This window comes from Anomaloglossus baeobatrachus, chromosome 8 (assembly GCF_048569485.1).
Source record: "Anomaloglossus baeobatrachus isolate aAnoBae1 chromosome 8, aAnoBae1.hap1, whole genome shotgun sequence".
In the NCBI taxonomy this organism is placed as follows: domain Eukaryota; kingdom Metazoa; phylum Chordata; class Amphibia; order Anura; family Aromobatidae; genus Anomaloglossus; species Anomaloglossus baeobatrachus.
Genome location: NC_134360.1, coordinates 216,723,140 through 216,744,110, shown reverse-complemented (window position 1 = coordinate 216,744,110; position 20,971 = coordinate 216,723,140). Strand labels below are relative to the sequence as shown.

Sequence of the window (20,971 nt, the reverse complement as noted above, 5' to 3'; positions counted from 1 at the left end):
ACAAAAAGAGAGAAGAGGGGTGAAACAGACGAGGAAAAGAGTGAGGAGGGAAAAAGAGAAGAGGGGGGAAAGGGTGATGAGGGGAAAAGATAGAGGAGGAGGGGGAGAGAAGCAGGGGAAGAGAGTGACAGGGAAACAGTAGGGAAAGAGAGAAGGGGAAAAGGAGGGACAGAGGGTGATGAGAGAAGAGGAGGAAAAGAGAGTGATGAGGGGAAACAGTGATGGGGAAGAGAAGAGGGGGAAAAGAGTAATGGCTGAAGAGAATATGGGGGGAAAAGAGAGGAGGGGAACAGTAAAGAGGAAAAGAGTGATGAGGGGAAACAGAGTGATGGGGAAAGAGAAGAGGGGAAAAGATTGATGAGGAGGAAGATAAGAGGAAAAGAGAGTGATGGAGAAGAGGGGAAAAACAGAGAAGAGGAAAAAAGTTATGGAGGGAGAGAATAGGGGTGAAAGAGAGCAAGGGAACAGAGAAGTGGAAAAGAGAGTGATAAGGGAAAACGGTGATGGATGAAAGAGAAGAGGGGAAAAGAGGAGGAGAGAGAGGAGAAGACGGAAAGAGAAAGGGGATGAAACAGAAGAGGAAAGAGAAGAATAGGAAAAGAGTGATGGAGGAAGAGAATAAGGAGAAAAAAGGAGGGGAACAGAAGCAGAAAAGAGAATGATGAGGGGAAAACAAAGTGATGGGGGAAAGAGAGAGGAGGAGGAGGGAGAGAAGAGGGGAAAAGAGTGATGGGGAAGAGAAGAGGGGAACAGAAGATGAAAAGAGTGATGAGGGGAAACAGTGATGGGACCAAGAAAATGGGAAAAGAGAAGAGGAGGAAAAGAGAGTGATAGAAGAAGAGAATAAAGGGAAAAAAAGAGAAGGGGAACAGAAGTGGAAAAGAGAGTGATGAGGATAAATAGTGATGGGGAAAAGATAGAGAAGAGGGGAAAATAGAGAAGAGGAGCGAAAGAAAGGAGAGGGAAAAGAGAAGAAGAGAAAGAGAGAAGGAAAAAAAGAGGAGGGCAGAACATAGATGAGGAAAAGAGAGTGATAAGGGGAAACTAATGGGGAAAGAGAGAAGAGGGAAAGAAAGGAGGGGGGGAAAAAGAGATAGGAAGGAAAAACAAGAGAAGGAAAAGAGTGGTGGAGGAAGAGGATAGGGGGGAAAAAGAGGCAGGGAACAGAGAAGAGGAAAAGCGTGATGAGGGTAAACTGATGGGGGAAAGAAGAGGGGAAAAGAGAGAAGGGAAAGAGAAGAGGGGGACAAGAGAGAGAAGAGGATGGAAAGAACGGAAAAAAGGAAAAGTGATGAGGGGGAAAAAGAGAAGAGGAGGGAAAGAGAGAAGCGGGGGATAGAGAGAAGAGGAGGAAAAGACAGTGATGACACGGGAAAGAAGCAGAAACAAGAGGCAGGGAAACATAGAAGAGGAAAAAAGAGTGATGAGGGGAAACATTGATGGGGAAAGAAGAGGGGGAAAAGAGAAGAGGAGGAAAAGAGTGATGACGGGGGAAAGAGACAAGAGAAGGGAAAAAGAGAAGAGGGATGAAGGTGAAGGGGGAATAGACAAGTGGAGGAAAAGAGAGTGATGGGGAAGGAGAAGAGGAAAAGAGTGATGGGGAAAAAGAAGAGGGGGAAACGAGTGATGAGGGAAAGAGAAGAGGAAATGAGAGTGATGAGGAGGAAGAGAGAGAAAGAAGAGGGGAAACAAAAGAAGGGGAGAATGGAAGGGAAAGAGAAGAGGCGAAAAGAGAGTGATGACTGAAAGAGAAGAGGAAAAGAGTGATGGGGAAAGAGAAGGGGAAGCAGATGATGAAAAGAGACAGAAGAGGAAAAAAAGAGTGATGGGGAAAGAAGAGGGGGACACAAGAGGAAAAGAGTCATTTGGGGGAAAAGAGAATGATGAGGGGTAGGGGAAACAGAAGAGGGGGTGAAACAGAAACGAGAAGGGAAAGAGGAGGAGGAAAAGTGAGAGAAGAGAGGGGAAAGATAAAAAGATGAGGGTGAAAGAGTGATGAGAGGGAAAAGCGAAGAGGGGAAAAGAGATTGATATGAGGGGAAAAGAGAGAAGGGGGACAGAGAAGAGGGGAATAGAGAGAAGGGAAAGAGAAGAGGGGGAAACAAGAGGAAAAAGTGATGAGGGGGGAAAAGAGTGATGGGGAAGAGAAGAGGGGAGAACTGAGAAGAGGGGGGAAAGAGAAGAGAAAAGAGGAGTAAAGTGAAGAGGGAAAAAGAGTAATGAGGTGGGGAAACAGAAGAGGAGGGAAAAGGAGAAGAGGGGGAAAAGAGGGTGATGGAAATAGAAAGTGGGGAAAGAGACGAAGGGAAAAAGAGAGTGATTGGGATAAGAGAAGAGAGGGAAACTGAGATGTGAAAAGATAAGGGGGGAAAGAGAGTGTTAAGGGGGGAAAGAGAAGAGGGGGAAAGTGAAAGAATGGAAAGAGAAGAGGAGGAAAAGAGATGAGAGGGTAAAGAGAGTGATGGGGAAAGAAGAGGGGAGAAAGAGAGTGATGAGGGTGAAAGAGGTAAGGGTAGTAACAAGAGGGGAAAGAGAAGGGAAAGAGTGATGAGGGGGAAACAAAGGGGGGAAGAGACAAGAGGAGGAAAAGAGTGATTGGGAAAGAGAAGAGGGGGAAACATATGAAAAGAGAAAAGGGGGAAGCCAAGAAGTGAGGAGAAAGTGAGAAGGGAAATAGAAAGAATAGGAGGAAAAGAGTTGAGAGGGTAAAGAGAGTGATGGGGAAAGAGAAGAGGGGGGAAAGAGTGATGAGGGGGAAAGAGAAAGGAAGAAACAAGAGGGGGGAAAGAGAAGAGAATGGAAAGAGAAGAAGTGAAAAGAGTGATGAGGGAGGAAGCAAGGAGCAGACAGGGAGGAGTGGAAAGAGAAGAGAAGGGGAAAACAGGACAAGACAGTGATGGAGGAAGGAAAGGAGGGAGGAAAGAGAATAGAGAGGGTGCAACAAGAGGAAAAGAGAGTGGTGTTGGGGAAAAAGAGAAGAGAGGAAAAGAGACTGATGAGGAAAGAGAGAGAAGAGGAAAAGAGTGATGAGTGGAAAAAGAGAAGAGGAAAAGAGTGATGAGGGGGGAAACAGAAGAGGGGGAAATGAGAGTGTTGAGCTTGCGAGGGTGCAGTAAAGTCCGAGGGGGCAGGTAAGTCTATTGTTTAAACACAATATTATAGCTGTGATAACTGTAATTGTTTAAGCTCTTTAGGGTGTTGGGCACGGGGGGGTACACAGTACTGGGGGGACCCGGATAACAGTGCAGAGTACGGAGCACAGGGTGGGTACGCAGTACTGGGGGGCACAGAGTACTGGGGAGCACAAACAGCATAAGGGGCACGTACAGCACTGACCGTGGTGTGGACAGCATTAGGTGGTGCGGACAGAACTAGATGTCAGCACAGATAACACTAGGTGGCAGCATGGACAGCACTAAGTGGCAGCACAGAGAGCACTAGGTGGCAACATGGACAGCACTAGGTGACAGCACGGACAGCACTAGGTGGCAGCACGGAGAGCGCTAGGTGGCAACTTGGATAGCACTAGGTGGCAACACGGACAGCATAAGGTGACAGCACGGACAACACTAGGTGACAGCACGGACAGCGCTATGTGGCAGCACGGACAGCACTAGGTAACAACACGGACAGCACAATGTGACAGCATGGACAGCACTAGGTGACAGCATGGACAGCACTAGGTGACAGCATGGACAGCACTAGGGGGCACGGACAGTACTGGGCAAGCATAGATGTCACTGGGGGGGCACAGATAGCACTAGGGGGCACAGACAGCAGTGGGGGTTACACAGCACTGAGGGGATACAGCACTGGGACTCACAGTACTGGGGTAGGAGGAGGAGGAGGAGTCACACAACAGCACAGGTCCGGGAGACATATACAGCAGGGAGGCCGGTAACACTGCTGCTCCTTTTCTGTGACTGGAGTACTGCGCTGAGCGCATCCCGTGCTTCTTACCCCGCCCACAAGGTAAGCCCTAGCACATGTCAGCATGAGTGCACACCCAGAATGCGTCATGCAGTGGGATTTAAAGGTCCGGCAGCCGGCAAAAGCGCGGCTGCCGCCCGAGCACTGCAGTCCCTGGGAATGTGCCCAAGGGCCGCAGAAAAAGTCATCGCGGGCTGCAAACGGCCCACGGGCTGGAGGTTCCTCACCCCTGCTTTAGGGTATTGTCTGTGTGCTACTGTGAATGAAAAATAAAACATTGTGTCTATTAATCTGTGTCTTGTGACTTAATTGTTAGTAGTAGCCACATCTGTTTCTAGATTGTTCCAGAACTACTTATCCCAACCAGCAAGCAAGGGTTACTAGGCTTGCAAGAGTGCAGTAATGTCCGAGGGGGCAGGTAAGTAGTTTAAACACAATATCATAGTTTGATGTAAGAGCATAGTTTGGAGTTATCCTTACAAGTTTTCCATTGTTTTTCTACTTTTATCTGTACTGTTTATGCCCATTTAATAGGTGCTCCGTGGACAATGCTACCAAGTGTGTGTCTTGTGAGATGTATGCATGCCTTGAACAACCGTTTGGGGGTGATTATGACTGTACTCGATGTTAGCATGTTACATATTTGGAAGCCCAGGTAACTGATCAAAATATGCAGCTTGCAACACTCAGGAGCATTGCAAACCTGTAGAGGATCTACCTAGGTTACAAATGTATTAAAAATACTACTTTATTAAATTAAAGTTTGTCAGTGCTTTGTTGCCACACGTCCAGCACTGGGAGGCTCCGCCTGACATATATGCATTTCTGGGGAATGATGGCGATTGTGCCTTATCCTGGCCTCCTGATGAACCCCAATATATAAGTGGGGAAAAATGCATTGAGCTTGGGCGAATCCTTTTGTTTGACACCCATCCAGGAATGCCTTGGTCTGTTAATTGTTCCATATGAAAAATACTCACGGAGATGTTATCCTGAAAACTCCTATAAGATAAGTTATTGTGGCCTATAGGGGGCTTTACACGCTGCGACATCGCTAATGAGGAGTCGTTGGGGTCACGGAATTTGTGACGCACATCCGGCCGCATTAGCGATGTTGCATGTGACACCGATGAGCGATTTTGCATTGTTGCAAAAACGTGCAAAATCGCTCATCGGTGACATGGGGGTCCATTCTCGATTATCGTTACTGCAGCAGTAACGATGTAGTTCGTCGCTCCTGCGGCAGCACACATCTTTATGTGTGACGCCGCAGGAACGAGGAAGCTCTCCTTACCTGCCTCCCGGCTGCTATGCGGAAGGAAGGAGGTGGGCGGGATGTTACTTCCCGCTCATCTCCGCCCCTCCGCTGCTATTGGGCGGCCGCTCAGTGACGTCGCTGTGACGCCGAACGGACCGCCCCCTTAGAAAGGAGGCAGTTCGCCGGTCACAGCGACGTCGCCGGGCAGGTAAGTATGTGTGACGGGTCTGGGCGATGTTGTGCGGCACGGGCAGCGATTTGCCCGTGTCGCGCAACAGATGGGGGCGGGTACCCACACTAGCGATATCGGGACCGATATCGCAGTGTGTAAAGTAGCCTTAAGGCTTTATATACATTGATTGGGCAAGATGGAATACTTTTGTTTATATCCGTGTTTTAGTCCATCTGGTATAAAGTAAATGAGGGAGTTTAGGGATAGCCGCCGTGGAATGGGGGCACCACTTGAACCCTAGGGTGCGCGTAACTTTATTGCTATATCTCCATTGATAGTGGACAGAGTTCTCCTAGGGATCATTTAGTAGAACACTCCTCATTAGTTAAATTGTCTAGGATTGTCGATTACCCCGTCATACTATGTTAATAGGGGTTTAGTGAAAAATCCTTTATACTGTACCTGGGGTATCTATGTTTTTTGTATTGTGTGTCCTCCGGCACCACCTCCCTCTCCTCTCATCTCAGCTGAAGACTTTGCCTCTTTCTTCAAGCGGAAGATTGACAACATCAGAGCAAGCTTTGGCCCACAATCACCACAGCCCCTCATCATAGCTACTCATCCCTCTTCCTCCAAATCCAGCTTCTCCACCATGACAGAAAACAATCTCTCCACTCTACTCTCAAGATCACATCTAACCACCTGTGCACTGGACCCGCTCCCATCGCACCTCATCCCCAACATCACCGCAGTCCTCATCCCAGCCCTAACCCATCTCTTCAACCTATCACTAGCAAGTGGTGTATTCCCTTCATGCTTTAAACATGCCTCTATTACACCCATCCTCAAAAAGCCCTCCCTTGACCCATCCTCTGTGTCAAACTATCGCCCCATATCCCTCCTCCCCTATGCCTCAAAACTACTGGAACAGCATGTCCATCTTGAATTGTCCTCATACCTCTCCTCCTGCTCCCTCTTTGACCGGCTTCAATCTGGCTTCCGACCACATCATTCTACCGAAACTGCCCTAACCAAAGTCACCAATGATCTACTAACCGCCAAAGCCAAGCGACACTACTCTATCCTCCTCCTCCTGGACCTGTCCTCTGCCTTCGACACAGTAGACCATTCCCTCCTACTACAGATTCTCTCATCTCTGGGCATCACAGACTTGGCCCTATCTTGGATCTCCTCATACCTAACCGACCGAACTTTCAGCGTCTCCCATTCTCACACCACTTCCTCAGCTCGCCCCCTATCTGTCGGTGTCCCTCAAGGCTCAGTTCTTGGACCCCTGCTGTTCTCCATCTATACCTTCGGCTTGGGACAGCTCATAGAGTCCCACGGCTTCCAGTATCATCTCTATGCCGATGACACGCAGATCTACCTCTCTGGACCTGACATTACCTCTCTACTAACCAAAATACCACAATGTCTGTCTGCTATTTCATCCTTCTTCTCTGCACGATTCCTAAAACTTAACATGGACAAAACAGAGTTTATTGTCTTTCCTCCTCCTCACTCACCTCCTCCAACAAGCCTTTCCATCAAACTTGATGGTTGCTCACTCACCCCAGTCTCACAAGCTCGTTGCCTTGGAGTAACCCTCGACTCTGCTCTATCCTTCAAGCCACACATCCAAGCCCTCTTCAACTCATGCCGATTACAACTCAAAAATATCTCCCGGATCCGTGCTTTCCTTAACCAAGAATCATCAAAAACATTAGTGCATGCCCTCATCATCTCCCGCCTCGACTACTGCAACCTCCTGCTCTCTGGCCTCCCTTCCAACACTCTTGCACCCCTCCAATCTATCCTAAACTCTGCAGCCCGCTTAATCCACCTCTCCCCTCGCTACTCCCCAGCCTCGCCACTCTGCCAATCCCTTCACTGGCTTCCCATCGCCCAACGACTCCAGTTCAAAACATTAACCATGACATACAAAGCCATGCACAACCTGTCTCCTCCCTACATCTGTGACCTAGTCTCCCAGTACCTACCTGCACGCAACCTTAGATCCTCACAAGATCTCCTTCTCTGCTCCTCTCTTATTTCCTCTTCCCACAATCGTGTACAAGATTTCGCCCGTGCATCCCCCATACTCTGGAACGCTCTACCTCAGCACATCAGACTCTCCACTACCGTGGAAAGCTTCAAGAGGAACCTCAAGACCCACCTCTTCCAACAAGCCTACAACCTACAATAGCCCTCAGCCCAGTAGACCACTGCGCAACCAGCTCTGTCCTCACCTATTGTACCATCACCCATTCCCTGTAGACTGTGAGCCCTCGCGGGCAGGGTCCTCTCTCCTCCTATACCAGTCTGTCTTGTACTGTTAATGATTGTTGTACGTATACCCTCTTTCACTTGTAAAGCGCCATGGAATAAATGGCGCTATAATAATAAATAATAATAATAATAATAATAATTGTGGGATATAGTGAATTTTTAAGATAATATAATAAAGTATTTTTAATACATTTGTAACCTAGGCAGATTCTGTTAGCCATTTGATTTACTACCTCTTGATTATTCCTTTTTTGAGCTTTTTGTTTATAAACCTGGAGAGGAGTTTACAGCTCACGGAGCATGGTCCGGATTAGGCCAGTGCTATGAAAGAGGGTGGAGGTGGGGAAGGTCAGGTCCCAGAGGTAGGTAACGGGGTAACAGAAAAGGTAGGGGGAAAAGTGTCAGGGAGCCTAGACCTGATCTGGCACAACCTAGTAAATATGCCTGTTTGGCTGATATTAGGAATGCAGGCCCAGGACTAGGATCACTACAGCAGGACGTTGCCCCTAGGAACCAGGAAAACAACTGCTGTAGGAAGGAGGGAAATAGGAGAGCAGGAAAGGCCAGACAGGTGGTGGTGGTAGGGGGCTCTATAATTAGGCGGACAGACAGGGTCATCTGTCGCCAAGACTGTGAATGCCGAATAGTGTGTTGTCTGCCGGGTGCTTGGATTCGGCATATTGCGGATCGGGTAGACAGATTGCTTGATGGGCCTGGGGAAAATCCAGCGGTCATGGTGCACATTGGTACCAATAACAAAGAGGCAGGTGGAAGGTTCTTAAAAATGATTACAGGGAACTAGAAGAGAAGCTGAAGTCCAGGATCCCCAAGGCAGTGTTTTCAGAAATACTACTGGGGCCACGAGCGTCACTAGAAAGATAGTGGGAGCTTAGGGAGATAAATCTGTGCCTTAGAAATTGGTGCAGTAAGGAAGGCTTTGGGGAAGGCTTTGGGTTCATGGAAAACTGGGCCGACTTTTCAGTTGGCTTCAGGCTCTACGGTAGGGACGGGCTGCACCTCAATGGGGAGGGTGCAGCTGTGCTGGGGGAGAAAATGGTCAGACGGATGGAGGAGCTTTTAAACCAGGATCTAAGGAGAGGGAGGGTAGTGGAGCAAATGTAAATGTAAAGCGCCATGGAATTGATGGCGCTATAATAATAAATAATAATAATGCATAGTGCAGATAGAAACAGTAGGGGTCAATGAAGGTTTATGGGGGGCTGGGACATGCAAGGAAAGTAGGGAGGCAAGGAATAAGCACTGTGTTAATAGTATTAAATGTCTACTGGCAAATGCAAGAAATTTTGCAAACAAAGTGAGTGAATTGGAGACTCTTATTTCAACAATGGATTATGATGTGGTGGGCATTAAGGAAACCTGGCTGGATGAGAGTCATGACTTGGTGACAAACGGAGAGGGTTATACTACATTCAGGAAGGACAAGAAAGACAAAAAAGGTGGAGGGGTGTGTATATTTATCAAATGTAACCTAAGACCTGTGCTCAATAATGACATTGGGGGGAACTGCAACAATGTAGAATCAGTATGAATTTATGTACATGGGGTGGGGAATAACGGAAAGCTGCTAATGGGAGTTTGCTATAAGCCTCCTAACATACCTACCTAACAGGTAGAGGGTGAAATGCTGCAACACATTGAAAAGGCAGCTAATAATAATAATCTGGTCCTTATGGGGGATTTCAACTATCCAGACATTCAGTGGAACATAGAATCCTCTGGTTGTGCTAAAAGCTGCAAGTTGTTATCTACAATTCAAGACAATTAAATCTCTCAGATGGTAGATGAACCAGCAAGGGGAGATAATCAGCAGGATCTGGTCCTGTCAAATAGGCCAGATACAATTTCACATGTACAGGTCCGGGAGCACTTGGGCACCAGTGATCATAATATGGTAAGCTTCAAAGTAATATTCAATAGGATATTTGAAAGGGGAAATGCTAAAACTTGGAATTTTAGGAAAGCTAATTTCCACAAATTAGGGATAAGCTTAATTGTGTAGATTGGGACAATGTCATGGTAACTGGGGATACCGAACTTAAATGGTGTAAGTTCACCAGGTGGGAGGGGACATGGAATGTGGCCAGATTCATAACCTCAGTGTGGACATCTTGTGTTTCTCTTTTCCGGGTGGCTTTGTGCGATACACGTGGGAGAAATCCCAGGAAACTTGTGGCTCCTCAGCGCCTCCCCTTTGCCAACCAACCCCAGGCATATTCGTAAGGAACAAGGTAACATCGATCTGTATATCTGTTTGTAACCATATCTTATCTGTTACTGTACCTCTGACATATAATCTGTAAATTCCATCTTGTATATAGTGTATTATCTAATGTCCCCTTAAGGCGATTAAATATATAATTTAATCTTGAGCTGTTTCTTTTATCCCAATCCCCAAATTCCATGGGCTCGGCTCAGTTTTATATGCTACCTGGGTTGGTTACTGTCCCAACATAGTCTTGCTAACAGACCAGGCCTCTATCTAACAAGGGACTGGTGGCAGTCTACCACACTGTACCAGACCCACAGAATTCTGTTCCACTGGGGCTAGTGTCCTGTCTGTCTGTCAGGGTTGTGGGACAGCTGGGTGCCGCGTAGCAGGTTGCGCAACTGACTCGGTTCCACTCCCCTTGCCTCCCTGTGCCCGCGAGGACAGGAGGTGTCAGTGCTGCATTGTGCCAAGCGGACCTTACATACCCCTTGGGGGCGCGGAGTGTCACGTGTTGGCGGAAATGACGAGGTCGTCTCGCATGGCCCCGACGTATTAGAGACATCAGAATGGGGCTGCGAGGTGTGGTTTTGTCACAGACTGACAGGGTCGCAACTGAGCAGAGGAACGTCTAAGTCCCCCAAGCCCGGTTCGTGACAGTGGATAAATGTAAGGTCATGCACTTAGGCAGAGGAAATAAAATGTATAACTGTACTCAATTAAAAAACACTGGGTAAAACGGTCACTGAAAAAGACTTGGGTGTATAGGTGGACACTAAATTCTACTGACCAGTGTCGGGCAGCTGCACTATATAGATGCTACATAGATGCTCAGGAGAAGAACATAGTTTTTAGCTCTATACAAGTCGCTAGTGCCACCTTACTTATATACTGGGTATAGTTTTGGTTTCTAGTATATATGAAGGACAAAGCAGAACTAGAGCAGGTGCAGAGAAGAGCAACCAAGGTTATTAAAGGAATGGGGGAATGCAGCACCAAGACAAGTTATTACACTGGGGGTTATTCAGTTTGGAAAAATGAAGGCTTAGGGGCGATCTTATTACAATGTACAACTATATGATGGAGCAGTACAGAGATCTGTATAATAATCTTTTTACACCTAGGCCTGAAACAGGGACAAAGGGGCATCCACTACGGTTAGAGGAAAGGAGGTTTAATCATAATCACAGATGCAGATTCTTTACTGTAAGAGCAGTGAGACTATTGAACTCTCTGTCACATGATGTTGTAAGGTTGGATTCACTACTAAAATTTAAGGGAGGCCTGAATGGCTTTCTTTAAAAATATAGTATTACTGGTTATGTGCACTAAATTCTGTGATGGGTGATGATGCAGGGAACTTGTCTGATTGCCGTATGTGGAGTCGAGAAGGAGTTTTTTTACCTTGTTGTGGAGTTTACAATCTGACCCATGAGGTTTTCTTTATCATTCCTTTGGGAGACCCAGACCATGGGTGTTTAGCTTCTGCCTCCGGAGGACACACAAAGTACTACACTTAAAAGTGTAGCTCCTCCCTCTGAGCTTATACACCCCCTGGTAGCCAGTCCTAGCCAGTTTAGTGCAAAAGCTGAAGGAGAATAGCCACCCACAAGTAGAACCGAGTAAGAAACCGGAACAACCGGAGACTCTGTCCACGACAACAGCCGGTGATAACACACGGAACAAGAAAATTGCCAACAGGCAATAGGGAGGGTGCTGGGTCTCCCAATACGGAACTATAAGAAAAATAATTTACGGTAAGTAACAAAATTCTCTTTTTCTTTATTGTTCCTTTGGGAGACCCAGACCATGGGACGTTCCAAAGCTGTCCCTGGGTGGGAATAAACAGAAAAAACTAAGAAGTAGGCAGAGCCTAACTTCACAAGTGGGCGACAGCCGCCTGAAGGATCCTTTATCGCTTTGTGTTGTTTGACTTTTGGAAAGAGTTTGAAGAAAAGCGGGTCCATGTCTGGACTCCCGGCATGTCCCTTCTCACCCCACTGTGTCGGCTGTGTTGTTAAGGTTGATTTACAAGGCTGAAGCCTTACATGCCGCGCTCCTTCACCATCCCTTCTGGGCTCTGGCTTGAAGTGGGAGCCAGCACGGTCTCCATGTCTGGCAGGAGTCCGGTCTCCATCCACAGCCCCTTGAGGATTCTGTTGGACCGGAGCACTCATCCCCAGGGACATGGCCCTGCGTCTCAGCAGCTAAGTACCTGAGACGTTTATGTTGGGGGTCCCGGTTCTTTATTGTATGGGGAGAGTATGCTGTATGTGATTGTTTTTAACTTTTCCAGCGGGTTCTCCAGCTTTTGCCCGAGAACCGCGCTGATGGTGCCTGCTTGTCGGCCTCGCCGCTTAAATTTAGGCCCCGGCTTCGCCGGAGGCCTAGTTTCGTTTTCCTGCCCTCGCATGTCACTCATGCAGAGGGACAGGTTCGGCTCCTCCCTGCGGCCTTTCTATACAGGGGAGGGACACTCCCCACTGCTGGGGCGTCCCTCCTTCTCTGCAGGTCTCTATAGCCCTCCAGTTCCCACTCTTTTATAGGAACGCCCCTAGCCATTTCTCAGGCAGAGTTCACTCTGCTCTGGGACATCCTGCATTCTGCATCTCTGCTGAGGTGCTGCGTACTGGGAGACCGGGCTTCGGGATCTGGAGGGCACACAACACCGCGCTCAGCGGTCTGGTAAGCCACAGCCGGTCTCCGGTTGTGGACCTCTGTATATTCTCCCTGGGGTTCATTCTCTCCAAAGCCCCCACTCCAGCAGCATGTCTCACACAAGGAGCAAGGCTCCAAAGCTTTATGCTGCATGCACTGCATGTAAGCTCCTGCTCCCTGAGCCGAGCATTTATCCACACTGTGATTGTTGCTCTAACTTGGCGGTGCCTCAGTCTGGAATCTCACCCCCAGTGGTCTCTCAGGCTGCTGCTGCTGCACCTGTGACTGAACCCCCGGCCTGGGTAGAGTCCTTTTCTAGGTCCATATCCCAGTCATTTGCTGATTCCATGGGACTTTTGTCCAGGACTTTGATGAATATGCATCAGCCCCCCTCACAGGGTGCCTCTAATACTCTTGACAGAGGACTCCTATCCTCTGACCTCCGTCCATCAGAGCTCACGGAGGATTCATCATCTGATCCAAGACCCCGTCCTTCTAAGAGAAGGCGCAGGGTTTCCTCCCCCTCCCCATCCCACGGCTCTGTCTCAAGAGCAGACTCTCAAGATGAGGAGGATGCCCTCACTGGGGGCTCGGAGGCTATGTATCCCATCGATTTCTCTGAGGGTGACTCAGATCTTAGTGACTTGATTGCTTCTATTAATTCTGTGCTGGATCTCAATCCGCCAGTGTCAGAGGAGCAACTCTCTTTGGCAGAAAAACATCAGTTTACCTCGCCTAAGAGAGTAAAGAGTGTGTTGTTTAACCACTCCAGTTTTCAGACCGCTGTGACCAAACCCAGGGCCTGCCCTGACAAACGCTTTCCAAAGCGTGGTTCTGATGACCGGTTTCCATTTCCACCTGAGGTGGTCAAGGAGTGGTCTCACTCCCCAAAGGTAGACCCTCCGGTGTCTAGGCTATCAGCCCGGACCGTTGTGTCGGTGGCTGACGGCACCTCACTTAAGGATTCCACTGACCGTCAGATTGACCTTCTGGCCAAATCTGTGTATGAAGCTGCGGGGGCCGCGTTTTCCCCGACTTTTGCAGCAGTGTGGGCTCTCAAAGCCATCTCTGCTTCTCTAGAGGAGATGCATTCCCTCACCAAGGAATCTATGCCTGAGATGGTTACCTTAACTGCTCAGGCTTCAGCTTTTTCATCTTATGCCATGTCTGCCATGCTAGAGGCTGCTCACCGCACTGCGGTGGCTTCAGCTAATTCTCTTGTTATCCGCAGGATTTTGTGGCTTCGAGAGTGGAAGGCAGATGCTTCTTCCAAGAAGTTTCTTGCTGGGCTCCCTTTTGCTTGTTTACGGCTGTTTGGTGAATAGCTGGATGAAATCATTAAAGAAGCTACTGGCGGGAAGAGTACTTCCATGCCACAAACCAAGACCAGGAAACCGACCCAGGGTAGGAATCAATCGAGGTTTCGTTCCTTTCGTTCCTCCAACTGGTCATCCTCTAAGCCTTCCGCCTCGTCCGCTAACTCAGCCAAGGATCAGAAATCCAACTGGCGCCCGAAAGCGCGTCCGCAGAAGACCGCAGGAGGTTCTGCCACTAAGGCAGCTTCCTCATGACTCTCGGCCCGCTCCAACCACGTCCTTAGTCGGTGGCAGGCTCTCCCACTTTGGCGACGCTTGGTTAAAGCAAGTCTCCGATCAGTGGGTGAGAGACATCATATCTCACGGCTACAGGATAGAATTCTCTTCTAGCCCTCCAAACAGATTTTTTCTCTCAACTCCCCCCTGCTCCAAGGCCGCCGCCTTCTCGCAGGCCGTGGCGTCCTTGCAGGCAAACGGAGTGATTGTCCCAGTTCCCGCTCAGGAACGGTTCAGAGGTTTTTACTCAAATCTCTTCCTAGTTCCAAAAAAGGACGGTACCTTCCGGCCCATCCTGGATCTCAAGCTTCTCAACAAGCATGTTCGGGTGCGGCATTTTCGCATGGAGTCCCTGCGATCAGTCATTGCCTCTATGGCCCAAGGGGAGTTCCTGGCGTCCATCGACATCAGAGATGCCTATCTACATGTGCCAATCGCAGTGTCACATCAGCGTTGGTTACATTTTGCGATAGGAGAGGATCATTTCCAATTCGTGGCTCTCCCCTTCGGGTTAGCCACGGCCCCTCGGGTATTCACCAAGGTCATGGCGGCAGTGATTGCGGTCCTGCACCTCCAGGGGTTGGCAGTGCTCCCTTACCTGGACGACCTTCTGGTCAAGGGTCCATCCAGCGCAGACTGTCAGCGGAGTGTTTCGCTCACTCTCGCCACCCTAGCCCAATTCGGGTGGATTGTCAATCTTCACAAATCCACTCTGACTCCGACTCAGAGTCTCACGTACCTAGGGATGCAGTTCGAGACTTTGCCGGCACTTGTGAAGTTGCCCTTAATCAAACAGCAGTCTCTCCGGCTAGCGGTGTGCTCTCTCCTGAGGCCCTGCCGTTATTCCCTCAGACGCCTGATGCAGGTGCTGGGTCAAATGGTGGCTTCCATGGAGGCGGTTCCCTTTGCCCAGTTCCATCTGCGTCCTCTGCAGCTGGACACCCTCCGCTGTTGGGACAAGCGGCCTTCCTCCTTACAGAGGTTAGTGGCTCTGTCGCCACAGACCAGGAGCTCTCTTCAGTGGTGGCTTCGACCCCTCTCCCTGTCCCAAGGGCGCTCCTTCCTGGCTCCGTCCTGGGTGATTCTCACCACGGATGCCAGCCTATCCGGCTGGGGAGCGGTACATCTCCACCACAGAGCTCAGGGCACTTGGACTCCGTCCGAGTCAGCCCTTTCAATCAATGTGCTGGAAACCAGAGCTGTGCTTCTAGCTCTCCTAGCCTTTCACCACCTGTTGGCGGGCAGGCACATTCGAGTCCAGTCAGACAACGCGACAGCGGTTGCCTACATCAATCACCAAGGCGGGACACGCAGCCGCCTGGCAATGTTGGAGGTCCAACGCATTCTTCAATGGGCGGAGGACTCCAAGTCCACCATATCCGCAGTCCACATCCCTGGCGTAGAAAACTGGGAGGCAGATTATCTCAGCCGTCAATCCGTGGACGGTGGCGAGTGGTCCCTGCACCCGGCAGTGTTTCAGTCAATCTGCCGCAAGTGGGGCACTCCGGACGTGGACCAAATGAGATCCCGTCACAACAACAAGGTTCCGGTTTACGTGGCTCGCTCCCACGATCCTCAGGCCTTCGCTGCGGACGCTCTGGTTCAAGACTGGTCCCAGTTTCGTCTGTCCTACGTGTTTCCCCCTCTAGCTCTCTTGCCCAGAGTCCTGCGCAAGATCAGAATGGAAGGCCGTCGAGTCATTCTCATTGCACCGGACTGGCCCAGGCGAGCTTGGTATCCAGACCTGCTCCAACTGTCCGTGGAGATGCCGTGGCATCTTCCGGACCGTCCAGACCTGCTCTCGCAAGGTCCGTTTTTCCGCCCGAATTCTGCGGCACTCAAATTGATGGCGTGGCTCTTGAGTCCTGGATTTTGACGGCTTCTGGTATTCCTCCTGAAGTCATCTCCACTATGACCCGGGCCCGTAAGTCTTCCTCCGTCAAGATCTATCACAGGACTTGGAAAATTTTCCTGTCCTGGTGTCGCTCTTCCGGCCATTCTCCTTGGCCATTCTCGTTGCCGACCCTTCTGTCTTTTTTACAGTCCGGTCTGCAGCTAGGACTGTCCCTTAACTCTCTCAAGGGACAAGTCTCAGCTCTATCAGTGCTGTTCCAGCGGCGTATCGCCCGGCTGGCTCAAATCCGCACCTTCATGCAAGGTGCGTCTCACATCATTCCGCCTTATCGGCGGCCCTTGGATACCTGGGACCTTAACTTGGTCCTCACGGTATTGCAGAAACCCCCCTTTGAGCCTCTTAGGGAGGTTTCTTTGTATCGTCTTTCTCAAAAGGTGGCCTTTCTAGTTGCCATAACTTCTCTCAGGAGAGTCTCTGATTTGGCTGCGCTCTCCTCGGAGTCACCTTTTTTGGTTTTTCACCAAGACAAGGTAGTTCTCCGTCCGACCCCGGACTTTCTTCCTAAGGTGGTCTCTCCCTTCCACCTTAACGAGGATATTTCCTTGCCTTCCTTCTCTCCGGCCCCTGTTCATCGCTTTGAGAAAGCGCTGCATACTCTAGATCTGGTGCGTGCTCTCCGGATTTATGTGGCTCGCACCACTGCGCTTAGGCGGTGCACCTCTCTTTTTGTGCTAACCACAGGGCGGCGCAAGGGTCTCTCTACTTCTAAGCCGACCTTGGCCCGTTGGATTAGATCGACCATTTCGGACGCCTACCAGAGTACTCAGGTGCCTCCCCCGCCGGGGATCAAAGCACACTCGACCAGAGCTGTCGGTGCCTCTTGGGCTTTTAGGCACCAGGCTACGGCTCAACAAGTCTGTCAGGCTGCCACTTGGACTAGCCTGCATACCTTTTCGAAGCACTACCAAGTGCATGCTCATGCTTCGGCAGATGCGAGCTTGGGCAGATGCATCCTTCAGGCGGCTGTCGCCCACTTGTGAAGTTAGGCTCCGCCTACTTCTTAGTTTTTTCTGTTTATTCCCACCCAGGGACAGCTTTGGAACCTCCCATGGTCTGGGTCTCCCAAAGGAACGATAAAGAAAAAGAGAATTTCTTTGTCGCTCCTAATTGGGAGACCCAGACAATTGGGGTGTATAGCTACTGCCTCCGGAGGCCACACAAAGTACTACACTTAAAAGTGTAAGGCCCCTCCCCTTCTGGCTATACACCCCCCCGTGGGATCACGGGCTCCTCAGTTTTATGCTTTGTGCGAAGGAGGCCAGACATCCACGCATAGCTCCACTGTTTAGTCAGCAGCAGCTGCTGACTATGTCGGATGGAAGAAAAGAGGGCCCATACTAGGGCCCCCAGCATGCTCCCTTCTCACCCCACTTTCTGTCGGCGGTGTTTGTTAAGGTTGAGGTACCCATTGCGGGTACGGAGGCTGGAGCCCACATGCTGATTCCTTCCCCATCCCCATTAGGGCTCTGGGTGAAGTGGGACTTTACCGGTCTCCGGGCACTGAGGCCGTGCTCCATCCACAGCCCCTGGAGGATCTGCTGGATACGGAGCGGAGTTTTCTCAGGGACAGGACCCTGCTCCATCAAGGTACTCCGTGTCCCCGTGCTTATCGCACGCACACTGCAGCATTGCTGGGTGTGTTAGTGCGCCGGGGTAAACAGCGCTGCTGCGCTGGTGCCGTTACTCACTACAGCTCTGCTGAGTGAGGTGACTTTGTACGATCGGCCGATCCGGCCGCTGGGGTCAGTGTTTACTGGTCGCGGCTGGGATTTGTGGTGCGCCGGGGACTTCCGCGCTGGCCGTGCATATATGACGGCCGCGCTAGATTACTACAGTCCCCGGCTTTTGCGGCCTAGTTCGTATCGTTCCCGCCCCCGGACCTGCCAGTCAGGAGGAGGGCGGGACGCTGTACAGTCCAGCAGCGTTAAGAGCTGGAGTCTGTTTTACATACTCCAGCCCTCACACTAGGCACAGGGGGACGCAGCTTCCCGCTCTTTTGTTTGGGACGCCCACGGTCCGCCCCTCTTCACAGGACGCCGGCAGCCATTCCTGCCTGCACGCTGAACTGCGGAGGGGAGGCTGGGAGACCCAGACAAGGGATTCTACGATCTCACACCCGCTTTTCAGCGGGCGGTAAGCAGCCCTCAAGGGCTCTCTCCCACTTGTGCCATAGTGTACTTTTGTATTTTGTGCTGGCAATACTTTGCACTGTACAGTCGCTGGTGGTTTTCTGCTATATACCCTCCTTAGATTTCTCAAGGAGATAACAGCATGTCGTCCGCAAAAAGCAAAAGTGCCAAGGCACGGACTTTATATGCTGCTTGTACCGCATGTGGGGCTACTCTACCGGCAGGTTCCACTGACCCCCATTGTGTGCAGTGCTCGGCCCCTGTGGCAATTGCTCAGCCGGGGCCTCTGCTAGAGGTGACCCAGGGAGAACCACCTGTGAATGCTGTCCAGGTGACAGGGACGGAGTTTGCAGCTTTTGCTGACAGATTGTCTATGACTATGTCTAAAATTCTTGAAACATTGCAGTCTAGACCAGTAACTCAGACCATGGGCACTGTTGATCCATTGCCCCCTGGTCCCCCTCAGCTGGACCACTTCCTAGCTCCGGGGGTGTCATATGCACCCCAGGGTGACGGCTCTGACTCGGACGACAGTCCCAGACAACCTAAGCGGGCTCGCTATGAGCGACCCTCAACTTCATCACACTGGTCAGGGTCCCAGCGGGACGACTCTCTGTGTGATGAGGCGGATGTAACTGATCAGGAGTCTGATGCTGGGGCCGCTCTCAATCTAGATACCCCGGATGGTGACGCCATAGTGAATGATCTTATAGCGTCCATCAATAGGATGTTAGACATTTCTCCACCAGCTCCTCTTGCGGAGGAGGCAGCTTCACAGCAGGAGAAATTCCATTTCAGGTATCCCAAGCGTAAATTAAGCACGTTTCTGGACCACTCTGACTTTAGAGACGCAATCCAGAAACACCACGCTTATCCAGATAAGCGTTTTTCCAAACGGCTTAAAGATACACGCTATCCTTTTCCCCCTGACGTGGTCAAGGGCTGGACACAGTGTCCCAAGGTGGACCCTCCAATCTCCAGGCTTGCAGCCAGATCTCTAGTTGCAGTGGAAGATGGGGCGGCACTTAAAGATGCCACTGACAGACAGATGGAGCTCTGGTTAAAATCCATCTATGAAGCTATTGGAGCGTCGTTGGCGCCAGCATTCGCAGCCGTATGGGCACTCCAAGCTATTTCAGCTGGGCTTACACAGGTCGACACGGTCACACGTACATCTGCTCCGCAGGTGGCACCCTTGACCTCTCAAATGTCTGCATTCGCGTCTTACGCGATTAATGCTGTCCTAGACTCTACGAGCCGTACGGCGGTGGCGTCAGCCAACTCTGTGGTTTTACGCAGAGCCCTGTGGTTGAGAGAATGGAAGGCAGATTCTTCTTCCAAGAAGTGCTTAACCAGTTTGCCTTTTTCTCGTGACCGATTGTTTGGTGAGCGTTTGGATGAAATCATTAAACACTCCAAGGGTAAGGATTCATCCTTACCTCAGCCCAGACAAAACAAACCTCAACAGAGGAGGGGACAGTCTGGTTTTCGGTCCTTTCGAGACTCAGGCAGGTCCCAATTCTACTCGTCCAAAAGGACTCAGAAGGATCAGAGGGGCTCAGATTCTTGGCGGACTCAATCACGCCCAAAAAAGCCAGCCGGAAGAACCGTTACCAAGACGGCTTCCTCATGACTCTCAGCCTCCTCTCTCCGCATCCTCGGTCGGTGGCAGGCTCTCCCGCTTTGGCGACATTTGGTTGTCACAGGTCAAAGACCGTTGGGTGAGAGACATTCTGTCTCACGGGTACAGGATAGAGTTCTGCTCTCGTCCTCCAACTCGCTTCTTCAGAACTTCCCCACCGCCCGACCGAGCCGATGCTCTGCTGCAAGCGGTGTCCGCTCTAAAGGCGGAAGGAGTGGTGACTTCTGTTCCTCTTCAGCAACAAGGTCACGGTTTTTACTCCAAGTTGTTTGTGGTGCCAAAGAAAGACGGGTCGTTCCGTCCCGTCCTGGATCTAAAGCTGCTCAACAAACACGTAAAAACCAGGAGGTTCAGGATGGAATCTCTCCGCTCCGTTATCGCCTCAATGTCTCAAGGAGATTTCCTAGCATCAATAGACATCAAGGATGCTTATCTCCACGTGCCAATTGCGCCAGAGCATCAGCGTTTTCTACGCTTCGTTATAGGAAGCGAACACCTGCAGTTCGTAGCTCTACCTTTCGGGCTGGCGACAGCCCCTCGGGTCTTCACCAAGGTCATGGCAGCAGTAGTAGCAGTCCTGCACTCACAAGGTCACTCCGTGATCCCGTATTTGGACGATCTACTTATCAAGGCACCCTCTCAAGAGGCATGCCAACACAGCCTGAACGTGGCACTGAAGACTCTCCAGAGTTTCGGGTGGATTATCAACTTTTCAAAGTCAAATCTAACCCCGACCCAATCACTAACATATCTTGGCATGGAGTTTCATACTCTCTCAGCGATAGTGAAACTTCCACTGGACAAACAGTGCTCGCTACAGATAGGGGTGCAATCTCTCCTTCAGGGCCAGTCGCACCCCTTGAGGCGCCTCATGCACTTCCTAGGGAAGATGGTAGCAGCAATGGAAGCAGTTCCTTTTGCGCAGTTTCATCTGCGTCCACTACAATGGGACATTCTCCGCCAATGGGACGGGAAGTCGACGTCCCTCGACAGGGAGGTCTCCCTCTCTCAGGCAGCCAAGGAATCTCTCCGGTGGTGGCTTCTTACCACCTCATTGTCAAAAGGAAAGTCGTTCCTACCCCCATCCTGGGCGGTGGTCACGACAGATGCGAGTCTATCATGGTGGGGAGCAGTGTTTCTCCACCACAGGGCTCAGGGT

The 20,971-nt window shown here is 50.5% G+C and overlaps 1 protein-coding gene across 2 annotated transcripts in view; it reads left to right on the top strand.

Moving 5' to 3' along the window:
- The window catches only part of TSPAN1 (tetraspanin 1), a 245,767-nt gene that overhangs the window by 155,619 nt on the left and 69,177 nt on the right, over positions 1 to 20,971 (top strand). The gene's annotated exons all lie outside the window — the stretch shown is intronic.